The sequence below is a fragment of the Nylanderia fulva genome, unplaced genomic scaffold (genome assembly GCF_048542155.1).
Source record: "Nylanderia fulva isolate GAGA-0341 unplaced genomic scaffold, ASM4854215v1 Scaffold694, whole genome shotgun sequence".
NCBI classification, from domain to species: Eukaryota; Metazoa; Arthropoda; class Insecta; order Hymenoptera; family Formicidae; genus Nylanderia; species Nylanderia fulva.
Window position 1 is genome coordinate 918 of NW_028190801.1, and position 17303 is coordinate 18220.

Below are 17303 nucleotides of genomic sequence, written 5' to 3' on the forward strand. Positions count from 1 at the left end.
CAGACAAACACACAGAATGTATGTATGTGTAAAACATTATGCGAAAACACAACGTTAAATGTTAAATACAAGAAATTTTTGATGTCCTAATAAAATATGTATAAATAAAACTCTCATTACTATAAAAAATTATATGTGTGAAAACGACGTGTGGTCCTAACGGATTGTGAGAACGTTTAGCTAACAACTATAGTATACATGTCGTGTAAACATTAAACTGTATTGATGACCTTATTATAAAAAAATAATAATAAGGGTTTTTTATATTATAATAAGGTCATCAAATACAGTTGAATGTTTAAAATGTTTCTGATACCCAATGGTACAGAAAAACCGACGTTTTCAGGTATATATACATAAATTATTTGTCAAACCATCCAAAAAAAAAAAAAGACAAAATTAATACATTAGAATAAATTTAGTGGGATCACACAGATTCTACTGTCTAACGACCAAAAGAAGAATGTCCAAAAAGTGGCGATTTTTTGACCTCGGAGCGAAAGTAAAATTCGAGAGTTTGTTTTAAGGTCTCATACTCTAGAATAATCATAAAAACCATAGTGGTTTTTCCTAGAAATATAGGGAACATTTAACATATCATCATATGTTAGATAGAGGAAAATCACGTAAAATTAATATCTCGCAATAAATCGAGATTGCTTGATGTTTCAGTCGAATATTTTGGTAATATTTTGGTAACACCACTTTCCAAGATCATTTAGACCGATTTTAATGTCAGTCAAATAAATTGAATAATATATGTAATATATACAGGGTGTCTAACGTCCGACACGGGCTCTTATCTTGAAAACGACTTAAGATACGAAAAAATGTTTCAAACAAAAGTTCTAGGTTTCGAGGGGAACATAAGATTTGCTATTGATTTGACCTTGAATAGTCATGTGAAGGTAACGTTAAGGTCACCTTCAATTTCTTAAACGGAACTACCTATTTTTTTTACTATTTTTATATGTTATTTCAAAAGCTTACAAAACCCTATACTAAAATATGTTTTTATAGAGTTTTGTTGAGTTATAAAGGTTTGAAGTTAACAATTTTTTGACATAAAATGTAAAATTTATAAAATATTCAGTTTTTAATAATCATATCTTAATACTTTTTTTTTGCACGGAATAATGAGACTATCAACTGGTATAAAGAAAACAGATAATTGTTTTAAAAAAAATGTAATATTCAACATGCAGCTGCATACTTTTTTAATAAGTAATTATATACTTTTTAAGTAAGAAAGTTTGAATGCCAGTAAGATTAAACCAATGGGAAAATATTTAATATTATGTTTTTTTACACCAACTATTGGTCTCATTATTCCATGCAAAATAGTCTTAAGGTACGATTACCAAAACTGAATATTTTACAAGATATTTACTTTTATGTCAAAAAATTGTTAACTTCAAACCTTTATAACTCAACAAACTCCATAAAACATATTTTAGTATGGGTTTTGTAAAATTTTTTGAAATAACATAAGAATTTGTAATGAAAATAGGTAGTTCCATTAAAGAATTGAAGGTGATTTTCACGTAACCTTCAAAGGACTATTCAAGGTCAAATCAATGGCACGATCTTATGTCTCTCTCAAAATCCTACAACTTTTGTTTGAAACTTTTTTCGTATCTTAAGTCGTTTCAAGATAAAGGACCCAAGTCGGACTTTAGGAATACCCTGTGATATATATTATTCAATTTATAATTAACTGACATTAAAATCGTTCTGAATAATTTTAGAGACTTGGTATTACCAAAATATTTACCAAAATATGCGGGTAAACATCAAGAAATCTCCAAGAAAACCACTATGGTTTTTACAAAATTCTAGGATATATGAGACGAACTGAATGTATGAAAACAAACTCGAATTTTACTTCCACTCGAGGTAAAAAAATCGCACTTTTTGGACATTCTCCTTTCATAGGCAGAATATTGAAATTATGAAGAGAATTTTAGTTAACAATTGTTTTCCATTAAATATTGTCAACCGCATTGTTAACAAACGCCTTAGATTTTTAAGACACAATACGATAATAATGAACCGCGGTGTCAACGGAAAAATTTGACTTAAAAACATTGTTTCACATTGCCATATATAACATAAAGCATCTCAGCGACAACAGAAACAATTCTCTCTCAAAGTTCGGTTTAAATGTAGTGTATTCGATCCCAAAAAAAATTAATAGGATTATCAATCGCGATAAAGATAGATTTTAAAATTGAATAGAACTGAAGTAATATACAAAATTATATATAAAGTTGTACTTTTTCTTACATTGGACAAACAAAAGACACCTGAAAACCCGCATTAAAGGAACATAAATAGTATATTAATTACATGAAGTAATTACTCTGTAGTGAGCAAACATAGAGTTGAATTTGGACACGATTTTAACTGGGATAATCTGATTATTTTAACATCATGGAAAAACTAGGAAAAGAAAAATAGCTGAGATGTTTTTTTATAAATTAGTGTAATAATACATTAAATTCTCAGATAGACCACGAAAATTTGAAAATATATTATTTATAATAAAGTCATTAATACAGTTTAAAATGTTTTACACGATATGTACATGCCACGCGCTTTGCGGCTGTCACGCGCCTCAATATTTATATTAAAAACTAAAAATATTTTTATATTCTTGAATGTGTATTAATAACGCCCAAAAAATGTTTTACGTGCACAGTGTATTTTAATAGAAAAAAATTTCAAAAATGTCTTGAAATTGAGGTGTCAAGGTGGCCTTACCCCTTAAACTAACATGACTTGGGGTATATATAAGTAGTGGTTTACCGCGTGTCTCTAGAGGTAAATCTGTTCATTATATTTGAATGTGCGGTTTATCAAGCGATGGTTTGTCTGTTTCTGTTTTCTTTTCAATAATAACTAAATATAACATATTTAACAAACAACTTTCTAAAGAATTACTGTGATGTAATATTTAATATAAGTATCTCCATTGACTTATTGATCTCACGCATAATTATATATAAAAATTCTTTTTGATTTATTGTATCGGCTTTCCAGATTGATTAAGAATACTGTAATTGTTTGAAAAGGATCACAAACCGTGTGGTCAAAACCCAATGTAATAAATCTAACATCTATTTTAATTGTTAGTGTGTCAATTTAATCAGAATTCCCTATTATTTTTTAAATCATTTCTGAGATTGAAATTTCAATGATTAAAAAATGACATTCTAGTCACATATATGATGTCACATTTTGACATCATATTTTAAACTTTTCTGTTTCTTTGGGAGAAATGCGGAAATATCAGTCCAAAATATCCCTTATATTATCGATTTTTAAGTAAATTTTTATATACATCTTATAATCTTTTGCTGCTTATAATCTCATTGAACATACACCTTCATTTGTTGAAACTTTTCAATAAAACTTTTAGATTCAACATCGCAACCCGATCCAGAGAAATATAGACTTATTCAGCAGCAACATTTGCTGTTACTTCTACGTACGCAAAAGTTTTTCTTCATGAAAGGAAGGGTGAAATAAAGCCATGTACCTTGCCGGATTGTAAGATGATGAAAAAAGTTCTGACTCACATAACGACTTGTCAAGTCAGCAGTTATTGCCACTAAACTACACTAGCATATCCAGACTAATTATCATGCATTGGAAACATTGTCGTAATCACCAAGGTGATAACTACCAAGTCTGCTTGCCAGTAAGACAGCAGATTAATAAAGGCAGGGCTATAGTACCACAACTGAATTCTACAGAAGCAGAGAGGTAAAGAACCTCGCACTAATCTTATGTGAAATAAATTTTAAGTTAAATCAACTGGTTTTGTAATATGTTGTAACTTGTGATTAATTACCCAAACGAAATATGTAATACTTTCAATACTATTGTATAATAAATAATGGCTACATAGGCTTTAGTTATGATATTTCTTTCGACGAGTGCATACCAGTTTTTACTCATCTTACTAGTCGTTTTTTCAATATATGTATGGCACATTTAGTTTTAATAGAGTCTGATTTATATTTGCTCTTTATTATTGGTACAATTTTTTAATATTTTAGGAAAAGGTTTAAACAATCTATATATATATAAGTACCGTCTGTCTGTCTATCTGTATGTCCACGAACTACTTTCATATTATGGACCAATTTTCACTAAATTGGTACCAAATGTTGCAAATTTTTTGGAATAGGCTGCTGTGGGGTCTTTTTTTAATTTTTTTTCTTCAGAGGAGGGTATGTTCTTGCAAAAAAAAATTTTTTTTTTAATTTCTAATGTTTTTAGAATGTTCAGAAACATTGAAAAAAAAAAGATTTTTTAAGTTTTACATCTCCACTCACCCACCTACGCACCCACCCACGCGCATGCAGATTTATGGATCGATTTTCAAAAAATTGTCACTAAAATTTCGCAATTTAGCAAATTTTTAGGAGATGGCTGTTATGTGGTTTTTTTTAGGTTTACACCCCCACCCACGCATCCACTCACGCGTATGCTCATTTATTTACCGATTTTCAAAAAATTGTTACCAAAATTTCGCAAATTTTTCGGGGATGACTACTAAATATTCTTTTTTAATTGTATCCCACATTTTTTGAAAATCGATCCATAAATCTGCATGCGCGTGGGTGGGTGCGTAGGTGGGTGAGTGGAGATGTAAAGCTTAAAAAATCTTTTTTTTTTTTTTCAATGTTTCTGAACATTCTAAAAACATCTACTTATGCGCGCGTGCATTTATGGATCGATTTGCACGAAATTGGCACCAAAATTTCGCAAATTTTTAGAGGAGGGCTGCTATGTGATTTCTTTTTAGGTTTAACATCAATATTAGTGTTTTTTTTTTAGTTTTGCACCTCCATCCACGCATCCACCCACGCGTATACGGATTTATGGATTTTCCAAAAATTGGTATCAAAATTTCGAAAATTTTTAGGGGATGATTACTTAATATTTTTGTTTAAATTTGATTTCACCCACACGTCCACTCATGAGTGTGCGCATTTATGGACCGATTTTCAAGAAATTGTACTAAAATTTCTTAAATTTTTTGGGAATGTCTATTATAATTTTTTTCTTTGTTTTAAACACACTCTCATCCACCCACGCACCCACTCACACGTTTGTGGATTTATTTAAAGATTCAATACATATATCTTTAGCTTTTATTCTAAAGTGTTGCAAATTTTTTGGGGAGAATTATTAAATATTTTCTTTAATTTTACAATGATAAGAATATTCGCGTCTGGGCCTAATTACGACGTTTTGGGGGATGAAAATATTGAGAAAAGTATTGTTTCGTAAGTGTCTGAATAGCTCAGTTGGAAAAGCATTCGCCCGGCAAGCGAAAGATCTCGGGTTCGATTCCCGATTTAGCCAACTTTCGGACCAATATTTTTCTCGCCTATTTCGTTACAGGGGAAGTTAAAAGTGGAACAAGGAAAATTTTTGAGATCCCAACCACAGGATACAAAATTCCAGGTTCCTCAATTTTCTTACTTAATTTTGTAATAACATCGCGTTTGGCTCTATGGCCGAGAAGGAAGAGATGTATATCGTTTTTTAATTTTATCCCACCCACGCATTCACCCATGCGCGCACGCATTTATGAACCGATTTGCACGAAATTGGTACCAAATTTTTTCAAATTTTTCGGGGATGGCTGTTATGTGTTTTTTTAGGTTTCCACGTCACTCACCCACACGAAATAGTTTGAGTGACGATATCTTTGAGACATTTTTCACGTGTTAAGACTAACGAATAAAGTCATAATATAAACAAAAATATTAATAAAGATAAAAGAATTATTTAGTACATTTTGTGCATATTACCATTATTATGATAAAATATAATTTAAAAGTATCTGCTATGTATCTTTTAAAGTATCTGAGTATCTGTATCTATATACATTATAATTTGTGTATCTGTATCTGTATCTAAATATATTTTTTTACATGTATCTGTATCTGTATCGAGATACATTTTAAATGTATCTTACCCATCACTGTATGCTTTAAAAACGAACATACTATTTTATTTTTTAAAATTACGTATCTTTGACAACTTAAAACTTGATAAAAAAATGTCCAATGTAGGTGGTGTCAGGATAGTTTTAGATGATGTCAGGGCGTAATTCTAATAAGGCTTCTAGTGGATCTTAACAAAGGATCTTTATTAGGTTAAACTGTACTCGATAGGACACGCACGACGGCTCACTGCCGTATATCTGTCCAACCGCTCTCCCTTTCCGCGGGGGACTGACCTTCTTAACCTTCTCCCTTCTTTCTTACGCAGCGCCGCCAGGGGGGGAGAGGAAACGTAATTCGCCGCTCACGCGTGTATATAAATGAATATCGGTAGAATAATAATTCGCCTACAGTCGGCCAGCCTGACATTACGACCGTCTCGGTCGTACGTATAGGAACAAAACGTATTAAGTAAATATAGCACTTTACTTTCTCTCTCATTTGTGGGAACCAGTAAATTTGCCTAATGTTAGCAATAACTTTATCGAGGCCGACATGGCCAATGTCATCATGACACATACGGATTACATTACTTTCCATTGATATCGGTACATAAAATAAGAGTTTTTTTACCCTTATCTTTACGGTAAACAAGACCGTCTCGCAATTCAAAGAATTTATCCTCAGATTTTTCTAATTTATTTCGAATGTTTACTATATTTACATCCCGATCTTGTTGAATAGATAAAGTTCGGTCGAACGAATTTGCTTCTAATGTCAGAATGCTATGACATCGACTCAACGCGTCGACATGATTCATCTGTGTACCGGGTCGATGTACGATTTGATAACAGTATTGCTCTAAAAATAATGCCCAACGATATATTCGCGGATTAACTGTCTGTTTACTTAAGTCGAGACTACTAAAATATTTTTTTCCTTTTAACCGATCAATATGATCATCTATCAACGGTGTGGGAAAATTGTCTTTTACAGTAATCTTATTTATTTCACGGAAGTCGACACACAGTCGTGACTCGCCATTTTTCTTCTGCACGAGAACGATTGGGCTAGCGTAGGGTGAATTACTCTGCCTAATTGTACCTGTTTTCAATAAGTCGTCTAATATTACTTGCAACTTTTCTTTATCGGCATACGTTAAACGCCTAGGCCGGAAGGTAATCGGCTGTTCATTTTTTAATAAAATTTTCATCTCGGTTTCCGGTTCGCTCGCATCCGAATCCCATTTATCAACGTATTCTTTGTTATACAATCTTCGAACGCTTTCGACTACATGCAATTCGACACCGGGATTAATATTCAATTCTTCTCCAACTTTTACAGGATTTTCGAGATATTCTATTTGCATAATCTCGGTATCAAAATTGTTCTCGCTTGTCGACTCGTTTCTCCTAGTAATCTTTACCGTTTTACCTAGTTCGATTTTTATTAACGGATCTCGACAAAAATCGCGACCAAGTAATGCCGCACACGACATTGTTTCGTTCGGTACTACCAGAAAACGTAGCTGAATATTAATTCTTTCGATTTCGACTAATTTCGAAAAGGTGCCTATTACGCGAACAGGGGATTTATTTACTCCACAGAAACAATCGCTGTTAGGAGGTAGCGGTTCGCGCAAACTCGTCGGAACATACTCAGTTTTTATGAGGCTCACTGGGGAGCCGGGATCAACTATCGCGTCTACTGTATATTCACGATCCATATCCCCTTCAAAGGACACCGAAAACTTTAACTGTACACAATACGGATCGCTAACGGGTATCGGTTCGATCAAGTTCACAACGTTCGCCGACTCGGGTTTCGACTCTTTCTCGGGACAGTCTTTTTTCAAGTGGCTGGCTGAACCACATCGATGACAGCCTCCCTTAACTTTCTTCGGGTGTGAACATGCGGATGCCAGATGTCCAACTCCCTGGCAGTTATAACATTTAATTATCTTTCGGCGTGGTGCTAAATCTGCACTCGACGATGCTGGATTTCCTTTAAACGCTGAACCCTCCTTCGTCGACAATTTCCCATCCTTTTGGATTTTTCCTTGATCAATAGGTTTCTTCCATTCGCGATCAGGGAACTTCTTCGGGTGTAGCGTCAATCCTTTAAATGCCTCCAATAAATCCGACTGAGACTCGAACTGCATAATACGTGCTTGATCTCTGAGATTGCGATCAGGTATACCCTCGATGACATAATCGACAACTTCGTCATCTACTATCGGTACCCTATTAGCGAGGATTATTTTATCATGGAAGTAACTCGTGAATGATTCGTCCGTCCGCCATGCTCTCTCTTCGAGCTTCTTGCGTAGGGACAATCTTGATTGACGAAGGTCGAACATTCCCTTCATGGCCGCCAATAGATTTTCTATACTAAGGGTAAGATGATGTGGTTTGGAGTGAAACCACTCGGATGCACGTCCTTTTAATTTAGAGCTTATTAAAATTCTTGTCGCCGCATCATCCAAGGCGTACGACACTCGCAGCAATTGTACCTGCTGTTCCCATTTCCAGAACGTACCCTCACTGCCGTCGAATTCGCTCAACAAGTCGCGAATAGCCCTTACACTTTCGCTCATCGGTGGACCATTACGTCTTCTTCCGCCATCATTCATCTGCGGTGCTCCATGATCTTCGATGTTCTCTCGTCTAACGATATCTAATTCACGTTGAAGAAGAGCTCGTTCTCTTCTAAGTAGTTCATTTTCTCGTCGAATCAAGTCATTCTCAGTCAAAGGACCTTCAACGGATGCGTCGTTACTTACTTGGCTTTCATTGTCCTTGCCCGCGACGGCATCCCTCGATTCATGGCCCGCGTCAATCGGCTGATCGACACCGCGGCTCTGCCGTGACCTCTGTTCATCCAGTGTGGTCCATATCTCCGGGTCATTGGCAGTCAATCGATCTATCAGGTCAGCTTTGTTACCGGTCGCCGGCAACTTCTTCTCGCGGAGAATGTCCTTAATCTCGGCAAGCGTATACGCACTCGGCGGTCTCGCCATTGTTAGTGACATACTGCACTTCCCTTTTCTATACGTCCTAGCACACAGCGACGTGTTAATAAATGTTTAACCTCAGTCAAAATGTTTGCGACACACGTCGGCACAATTAGCACACAGCAAAGATTCGCGGTACACAGCGCGAATTACCGTCAAAATATTCGCGACACACAGCGCGGAATATTCTATCTCACAGGGATATCGCGTTACACGTCGATTCACCGCGCGCGATACGTGGACTCGCTTTCTCTCGTACGCGGCGGAACAATTAGCACGCAGCAAAGATTCGCGGCACACAGCGCGAATTACCGTCAAAATATTCGTGGCACACAGCGCGGAATATTCGGTCTTTCAGCACGCAGCAAAGATTCGCGGCACACAGCGCGAATTACCGTCAAAATATTCGCGACACACAGCGCGGAATATTCTATCTCACAAGGATATCGCGTTACACGTCGATTCACCGCGCGCGATACGTGGACTCGCTTTCTCTCGTACGCGGCGGAACAATTAGCACGCAGCAAAGATTCGCGGCACACAGCGCGAATTACCGTCAAAATATTCGTGGCACACAGCGCGGAATATTCTGTCTTTTAGCACGCAGCAAAGATTCGCGGCACACAGCGCGAATAACCATCAAAATATTCGTGGCACACAGCGCGGAATATTCTGTCTTTTTGCACGCAGCAAAGATTCGCGGCACACAGCGCGAATAACCATCAAAATATTCGTGGCACACAGCGCGGAATATTCTGTCTTTTTGCACGCAGCAAAGATTCGCGGCACACAGCGCGAATAACCGTCAAAATATTCGTGGCACACAGCGCGGAATATTCTGTCTTTTTGCACGCAGCAAAGATTCGCGGCACACAGCGCGAATAACCTTCAAAATATTTGTGGCACACAGCGCGGAATATTCTGTCTTTTTGCACGCAGCAAAGACTCGCGGTACCCAGCGCGAATAACCGTCAAAATATTCGCGACACACAGCGCGGAATATTCTATCTTTTAGCACGCAGCAAAGATTCGCGGCACACAGCGCGAATAACCTTCAAAATATTCGTGGCACACAGCGCGGAATATTCTGTCTTTTAGCACGAGCAAAGATTCGCGGCACACAGCGCGAATAACCTTCAAAATATTCGTGGCACACAGCGCGGAATATTCTGTCTTTCTACTCGAGTAACACAAGACACGGTTTTCTCTGCATCGACCACAACACTTGGTCGTACTTTTCAAAGTCCCGTGTATCTCTCGTGCGTGTATTAACCTCACGGATCCTTCGCTAACTTCTTCTTCGATCCCACTTCTGAAGTTGTAGGTGGTGTCAGGATAGTTTTAGATGATGTCAGGGCGTAATTCTAATAAGGCTTCTAGTGGATCTTAACAAAGGATCTTTATTAGGTTAAACTGTACTCGATAGGACACGCACGACGGCTCACTGCCGTATATCTGTCCAACCGCTCTCCCTTTCCGCGGGGGACTGACCTTCTTAACCTTCTCCCTTCTTTCTTACGCAGCGCCGCCAGGGGGGGAGAGGAAACGTAATTCGCCGCTCACGCGTGTATATAAATGAATATCGGTAGAATAATAATTCGCCTACACCAAAAATTCAACTAACGTTTCAGAAAGTACATTTTTCCTACAAAACAATTTTTTTGACCGATTTAATCATTTTAAAGCAAACTTTATATTTTTTAGAGATTATGTCGTAACTCGATGAAAAATCATCGTAGATAAAAGATTAAAAAAGCATTTTAAAGCTCAAAATGCCAACATTAACGCGCTATCGGTAATTATAAAAAATTTTGCTATCTTCCTTATTTGGTGCTAAACCTAAAAATGATGATTTGTTCCTTAATATTGCATATGTTTGACACATTATAATTAATTATAATTATTAAATAAAACTTTTAATTTATATTTTTAAAAAACATTTTTTTTGCTCTTTTCCCAAACTAAAAGATGAGAAATAATTGTTCAAATAATAATTGTATTATTTATGTTAAGAAAATAGATAATAATTGAAAATATGCAAAAACCGCCTTTTTAAATTTTTTAAATAATTTTTGATTAATTTTTCCACTACGTCCTTAGTTTATTTTGTTTTAGTAGTTATCAACACGGTCTACAATAACTACTAAGACTAAATTTTGAATTGTTTTAATTGATTTTGATAAAGTGTTAATAGAAAGAGCGTGATAAATGCGTGGATACACTAAAACAACACTTCGGAATAAATTTAAGGCGTTTATTACAATACTTATCGATATTCACGTACAAACTTATAATCGCAAAACGACTCAGTTAATTTTACAATGATAAGAGTGAAGAAATCATTCAAGAGAAAACCGATGATTGGGCGAACGGTCGATACTTGACTGAGAGGTTTGTTAGCAGATCAAAAAACAAACGAACAGCTGATTTTGACCGTCGCGAGACACGGCGCGGCGCGAGGAAAGACACGCGGAAAGTGACAAAAAATGTAAATATACGTAAAACGCTGAGCGGCTGCACGGCTTTCGGGGAATTCGATAAATACAAACGTGGAGAAATAATGCAGAAATACAGAAATCATGACGGACTGTGAAATGCAATTTAAGTGATGATTTTTAGACGAATAATTAATTGAATCTTTTACCATCACCGCCCGCTTCAAGGGCGTGACGGACGTCGCTGAATTAACAACTTCGACAACTGAGGTGATCGGAATCTCCCGAATGATGAGAAAAAAACGATGCGAACAATATAACGCAGATAGATTTGATATTAGACCGGACGCTACATTATGTGGTACACAACAGAAAGTTCTAAACGCTTCTGAAACGGCGCAATGTGAGGTGTGACCGAATGTTACGATTCAACTGGAAGCGGACACAGTTTGACAATTAGGCGTTTAAATTCCGAAGACGCGGTACGTACGGTGACCACGCGAATTAGACCGTCGGAACCTGGATGCAGAGCGGTGACTCGCGTTAGCGGCCATTCAGATGGTGGGTACCGCTCGTTGAGGATGAGAACGAGAGATCCTAATTTTATTGAATACTCCGGCTGCTGCCACTTGTTTCGAATCTGGAAACGCTGAAGATATTCGGTTAATCAGCGATGCCAAAAGCGTTCGAGCGTGTGGCGGATAAGTTGTCACCGTGTAAGACGCAAGATTGGCGTGTCGAAGAGCGATGGTTCTGGCAGAGTGATAAGAGAGTCGCCAACGAGGAAATGCCCGAGAGTTAATGCTGTGAGATCGTCGGGATCGTCCGTGATCGAGCAAAGCGGTCGCGAGTTTAAAACGGCTTCGATCTGAGTAAGGAGCGTATGATACTCCTCATAAGTGAGCACGGAGTCCCCGATGACGCATCGTAAATGAAATTTTGTTGACTTGACCGCGACCTCTCATTTGCCACCGAAGTGGGGCGCCGAGGGAGGATTAAATTTCCACGTGGTACCGTCGGAGGCGAGCGTGTTTGCAAGTTCGGCGACGTCTCGCGATGCGGAATTAAAAAGTCAACGAAGTTCGGCATCGGCGCCAACAAGATTCGTGCCGCAATCACTGCTTATCATGCTGCATCAACCGCGTTTACTGATGAAGCGTTTAAACCTCGTAATGAATCCCTGCGTCGAGTAGTCCGTGGCGAGCTCGAGATAAACGACCAAGGTAGCGAAGCAGATGAAAATGATTAAGTAACCCTTGTAGATGCGAGAAGCGCGTCCGCGCCAGGTTTTCAGCGTAAATGGACCTGCATAATCCACTCCAGAGCTTAGAAATAGGCGTGTAGGAGTAACTCGAGACGTTGGTAGCAATCCCATCATTTCCTTGACGACGGCAGCTCGATGTCACGTGCATATTACGCATCGTCGGATGAAGGCGCTGATCGAAGCTCGACCTCCGATCACCCATAACTTTGCCTCAAGCACGACCTGCACACCACCGTGAAGAGCCCGTTGATGTACATCTGAAATTACGAGGCGTGAGAAAGGAGAGTCTCGAGATAATATAGCGAGATGCTTGCTATTAAAATCGAGCAGTGTGTTTTTCAGTCGCTCGCAGACGCAAAGAATTTCATCCGAGTCGACGAATGGCGAGAGTTTTAGCAGGTAATGATTGCGAGGAAGAGTGGATGGCTGCGCACAGATTTCCAATTCTCGGCTGAGTAAGCTCTCCTTGTTTTCTTTGTCCAAAATGTTCTGGCCTCGAGTATTTCGTCACTCGTTATCTCGGGTGAATCTGGAATTTTCTCGCGTTTGAAGCGGCGAATGGCGCGCATAATCCATGCCGTAATCCGCAACAGTCTAGTGAGCAGAGAAAATTGATCGATTAATTCTCAGCATTTGATTGGGGTTCTCACCTGCGAGACGTGCAGACGAATCTGAGATTGGTCTTCAAGATCTGTTGATAGAGCAAGTTCCGGAGTTCCGGAAGGCCATTCAACTGAGAGATAGTGTAGCCATAGAAGTCCGTGCTACCAGAGAGGAGAGGATGATTCCGCAGTTGATGAGCAGAGAGACCGCGAGAGAGACAGTCAGCTGGGTTGTCCACTCCAGGTGTATGATGCCACTTGGTGTCGGGAGCGAGCTCGGCTGCAACTCGATTGGATACGAATTCTTTCCATCTTGAGGGATGACCTTTGATCCAGGCGAAAGTGACACTTGAATCGGTCCACAAGTGCACACGTTCGAATAATCAAGAATTTTTTGGACTCGAACAACGAAACGTGTCAGTAGGAGAGCTGCCGAGAGTTCCAATCTTGGAATGGTCTGCCTCTTGACGGGGACAACCTTGCTTTTGGCAGCGATGAGGATGACCTTTGCGTCGGAATAGTTGTGAAACGTGCGCATGTACAAAACTGCTCCAGCGCATCTTGTGAGGCATCAAAGAACCCATGAAATTCGAGGCCTTGCGCTGAAGAAGAGCCAGCGAGGGATGACGAACTCGGTCACGTTCTGTAAGTCCTCGTCGAAGTAAATCCATTCCTTGGCTAGATGATTAAGTAATGGATCGTCCCAGTCGATCTGCGTTTTCCAGAGCTGTTGGATGAAGATTTTCCCGACTATGGTAACTGGAACGAGTCATCCAAGAGGATCGGAAAGCTGAGCTACACGCGACAAAGCAGCTCTTTTTGAGTTTGAAGAAGTTGACGAATTCATGTTGAACTTGAGTGAGTCGGTCGTTGGATGCCATGCGAGACCGAGAATGCGAGTTTCGGTTGGAAGATCTCGAGAACCGGTAGTTTCAGCCGTGAAGGCAACGCTCGAGAGAATCGATTCTTCGTTTGACGCCCATTTTTGCAAACGGAAGCCACCTACCGTGAGAAGCTGGTTTAGTTGAGCGGCTTTAGTTTGAGCCTCCTGTGGAGAGTCAACACCCGAGAGAACGTCATCCACGTAAGTTTTCTTGTGTAAGACTGCGGCCGCTAGCGGAAAGTTTTGTTCTTCGTCGTAGGCGAGCTGTTACAGGACGCGAAGTGCAAGAAACGGAGCGCATGTGAGACCGTACTTTATTGTGCATAATTGATATTCATGAGAGGCTCCGACGGTGCCCCAGAGGATGCGTTGATAGATGCGATCCTCGGGATGAATCATGATCTGCCGATATATTTTCTCAATATCGGCTGCGAACACAAAGACGTAAGTTCGCCAGCGTAATAGTATCGCGTCGAGATCTTGCTGCAGCTTCGGTCCTGAATGAAGGCAGTCGTTGAGCGACACGCCGGTGGTTGTACGAAATGAGTCATTAAAAACCACTTGCAGCTTGGTTGTGGTGCTGGATTCCCGTAGAACGCCGTGATAAGGAAGATAGATTGCGGTACGATGATCCAAAAATCCACAACAAGTTGCATGTGGTTCAATTCCTGATACTCCGTCATAAACTGATTGTAAAGATCGCCGAACGACGATTCTTTGTTTATTCTGTGACGGATGCGTTCGAGCGCGCGAAGAGCTATCGACCTTGACTTGCCTAAGGGCGGATGGTTCAATCAAAATAGCAGACGCACAATGTATCTTCCAGTTTGATCGCGCGAGTGAGTTTCGCGGAAGTGTGTCTCGCAGTCAATCTCATCGGAAAGAAGTTGATTTGACATTGAAGAGGAGATTTTTTTTTGAATCCAGAATCTCTGTAGCTCCTCGTGCAGATTTGCCTCCTAGTTGTATCGGAGTGTGAATGAGGTCGGACACGATGTTGATGTTGAGGAAGTTGCGGGACCAAAAACGATCTATCCGAACAGCGTCTTTTGGGCGACCCGAGTGTTTGTAGGTCCTGATTGAATAGCGCCGCGCAGCAACGAGCCATAAACGTCGGTGCCTAATATTAGATCGATGTCTCCGGGCACCGCGAATCCTGGATCGGCCAATGGAAGGTGAGCGAGATGCTTCCAAGTTGTAGTTGTGACAGCCTGCAAAGGAACTCGTCCGGTACGAGGTAATATGAATGCCGCCACTTTTATTTCGATCGATGGATCAATGCGTGATCGAAGACATACGGACACGATGCCGCGTGCACAGAGAGAAAGATTTCTTTAGATTTAATAAAATTTATTAAAGTCAAAGAAATTATTCCATTGGGATAATCGAATTAAATCGTTTATTTGAATCAACAAATACGATTATTTGCTTTTTTAAACAACTTATTTTATTGCCACAAATAAATTTATTTGTGACAATAAAATAAGTTGTTTAAAAAAGCAAATAATCGTATTTGTTGATTCAAATAAACGATTTAATTCGATTATCCCAATGGAATAATTTCTTTGACTTTAATAAATTTTAACATATAAGACGGGCAACAAGAGCCAAATCGCGGATGACAATGCGTTATCCTAACGAAGCTAAATAATTTTCCGTTAGAATTAAATACCGGTGCACAAGGCACCAAATTTTCAGGCATTTATTTATTTTCCGTAGGGGGGTTAAAAGGGGTATTGAAATTAAATCTCAAATATGAGATTATTTCATATTTAAAATCTTGGCCGTGTCCAAGTAAAAATTTGGTGCCTTGTGCACCGGTATTTAATTCTAACGGAAAATTATTTAGCTTCGTTAGGATAACGCATTGTCATCCGCGATTTGGCTCTTGTTGCCCGTCTTATACGTTAAATTTATATTTATATTACAGAGCCTTGTTAAAACTCTTATATTAATAAATTTTATTAAATCTAAAGAAATCTTTTTCTCTGCACTCAAAAATATTTATTTTGTTTAAATATCTTTTTATTCTATTCATTGTACATAATTTTGTTGCTTTTCTTGCGTAAAATTATTTTATTAAAAAAATAAATTTACGCAAAAAAAGCAACGAAATTATGTGATACAATGGATATACAGAATAATAAAATTATTTAAACAAAATAAAGATATTTTTGAGTGCAATAATTTTTAAACATCAGAAACAGACTATATGAAATAATAAAAAGAATATAGAAATGTATGTTTATTCGTATATATATATTGTACTTTATTTAGTCTTTTAAAGCTATTATCGTATATCAAGAAACACGGTAGTGTCTTGTGCCCAGTTCGCGGCATAGCCGAATAAAAAGAGCGAGGCACACCGTGTATTGTTTTACGCGAATGGAGACTAGACGAGACTGGACAAGACCGAACAGGATTGCACTATATGAGTATAAAGACATACTGAACACATGAGTACGAAGCACGCACGAGACTGATTGCCGATTTTTTTGCGACCACTATGTGCGGAGACTGGACAAGACCGAACAAGACAGCGCGTGCACTGCGAGTAACGACGCACGAGGCACGACGTACACGGCACGATGGCGGTTGCTGGATTGCCGAAAAATTAGACGAGCGCCAAGATGGCGCAATAAGCTTTTCCGTCAAGGAGACTAATGTTTATTTCAAATAATACATTATTTAAAACAAATAACTCCATTACTTAAATCAAATATATTCTTTACAATTTTTAATTAAATATATGATTTATTTCATTGAACAATATTTAGTATAAACAAAAAAGTATTTTAGTTTTGAGACTTTCGCGGCCATTGGAATTATCAATGCAAAAGGTTTCCGGATGGATGTCGCGTGGTTTAACAGCGTAATGCCGACGTGTCGCAAACGTTGCAGTTTGCATCTTCAGGGCTGAGAGCTCCGATATTGAGCTTTCTTGGGTTGTGGTCCTTATATATATTATGGGAGGTTTTTCATCTACGGAAAAGTATTCCGTAATGACGCCGCCTAGTGGTGTGAGTGTATATTAAGGGCAGAGTGCCATAATATATGTACATTTATAAATTTTTCTTAATATACACCCGTTTCGAGCAACAAGGCAAAGTTTTCTGATCAATAACTTACTCCCTGAAAAT

The 17303-nt window shown here is 38.5% G+C and overlaps 1 non-coding gene across 1 annotated transcript; it reads left to right on the plus strand.

The window, feature by feature from the left end:
* The first annotated feature begins 5306 nt into the window (after positions 1-5306).
* Positions 5307-5379, plus strand: TRNAA-GGC (transfer RNA alanine (anticodon GGC)). The gene has a single exon. It is a non-coding gene; the product is annotated as a tRNA-Ala (tRNA).
* The last annotated feature ends 11924 nt before the right edge of the window (positions 5380-17303 follow it).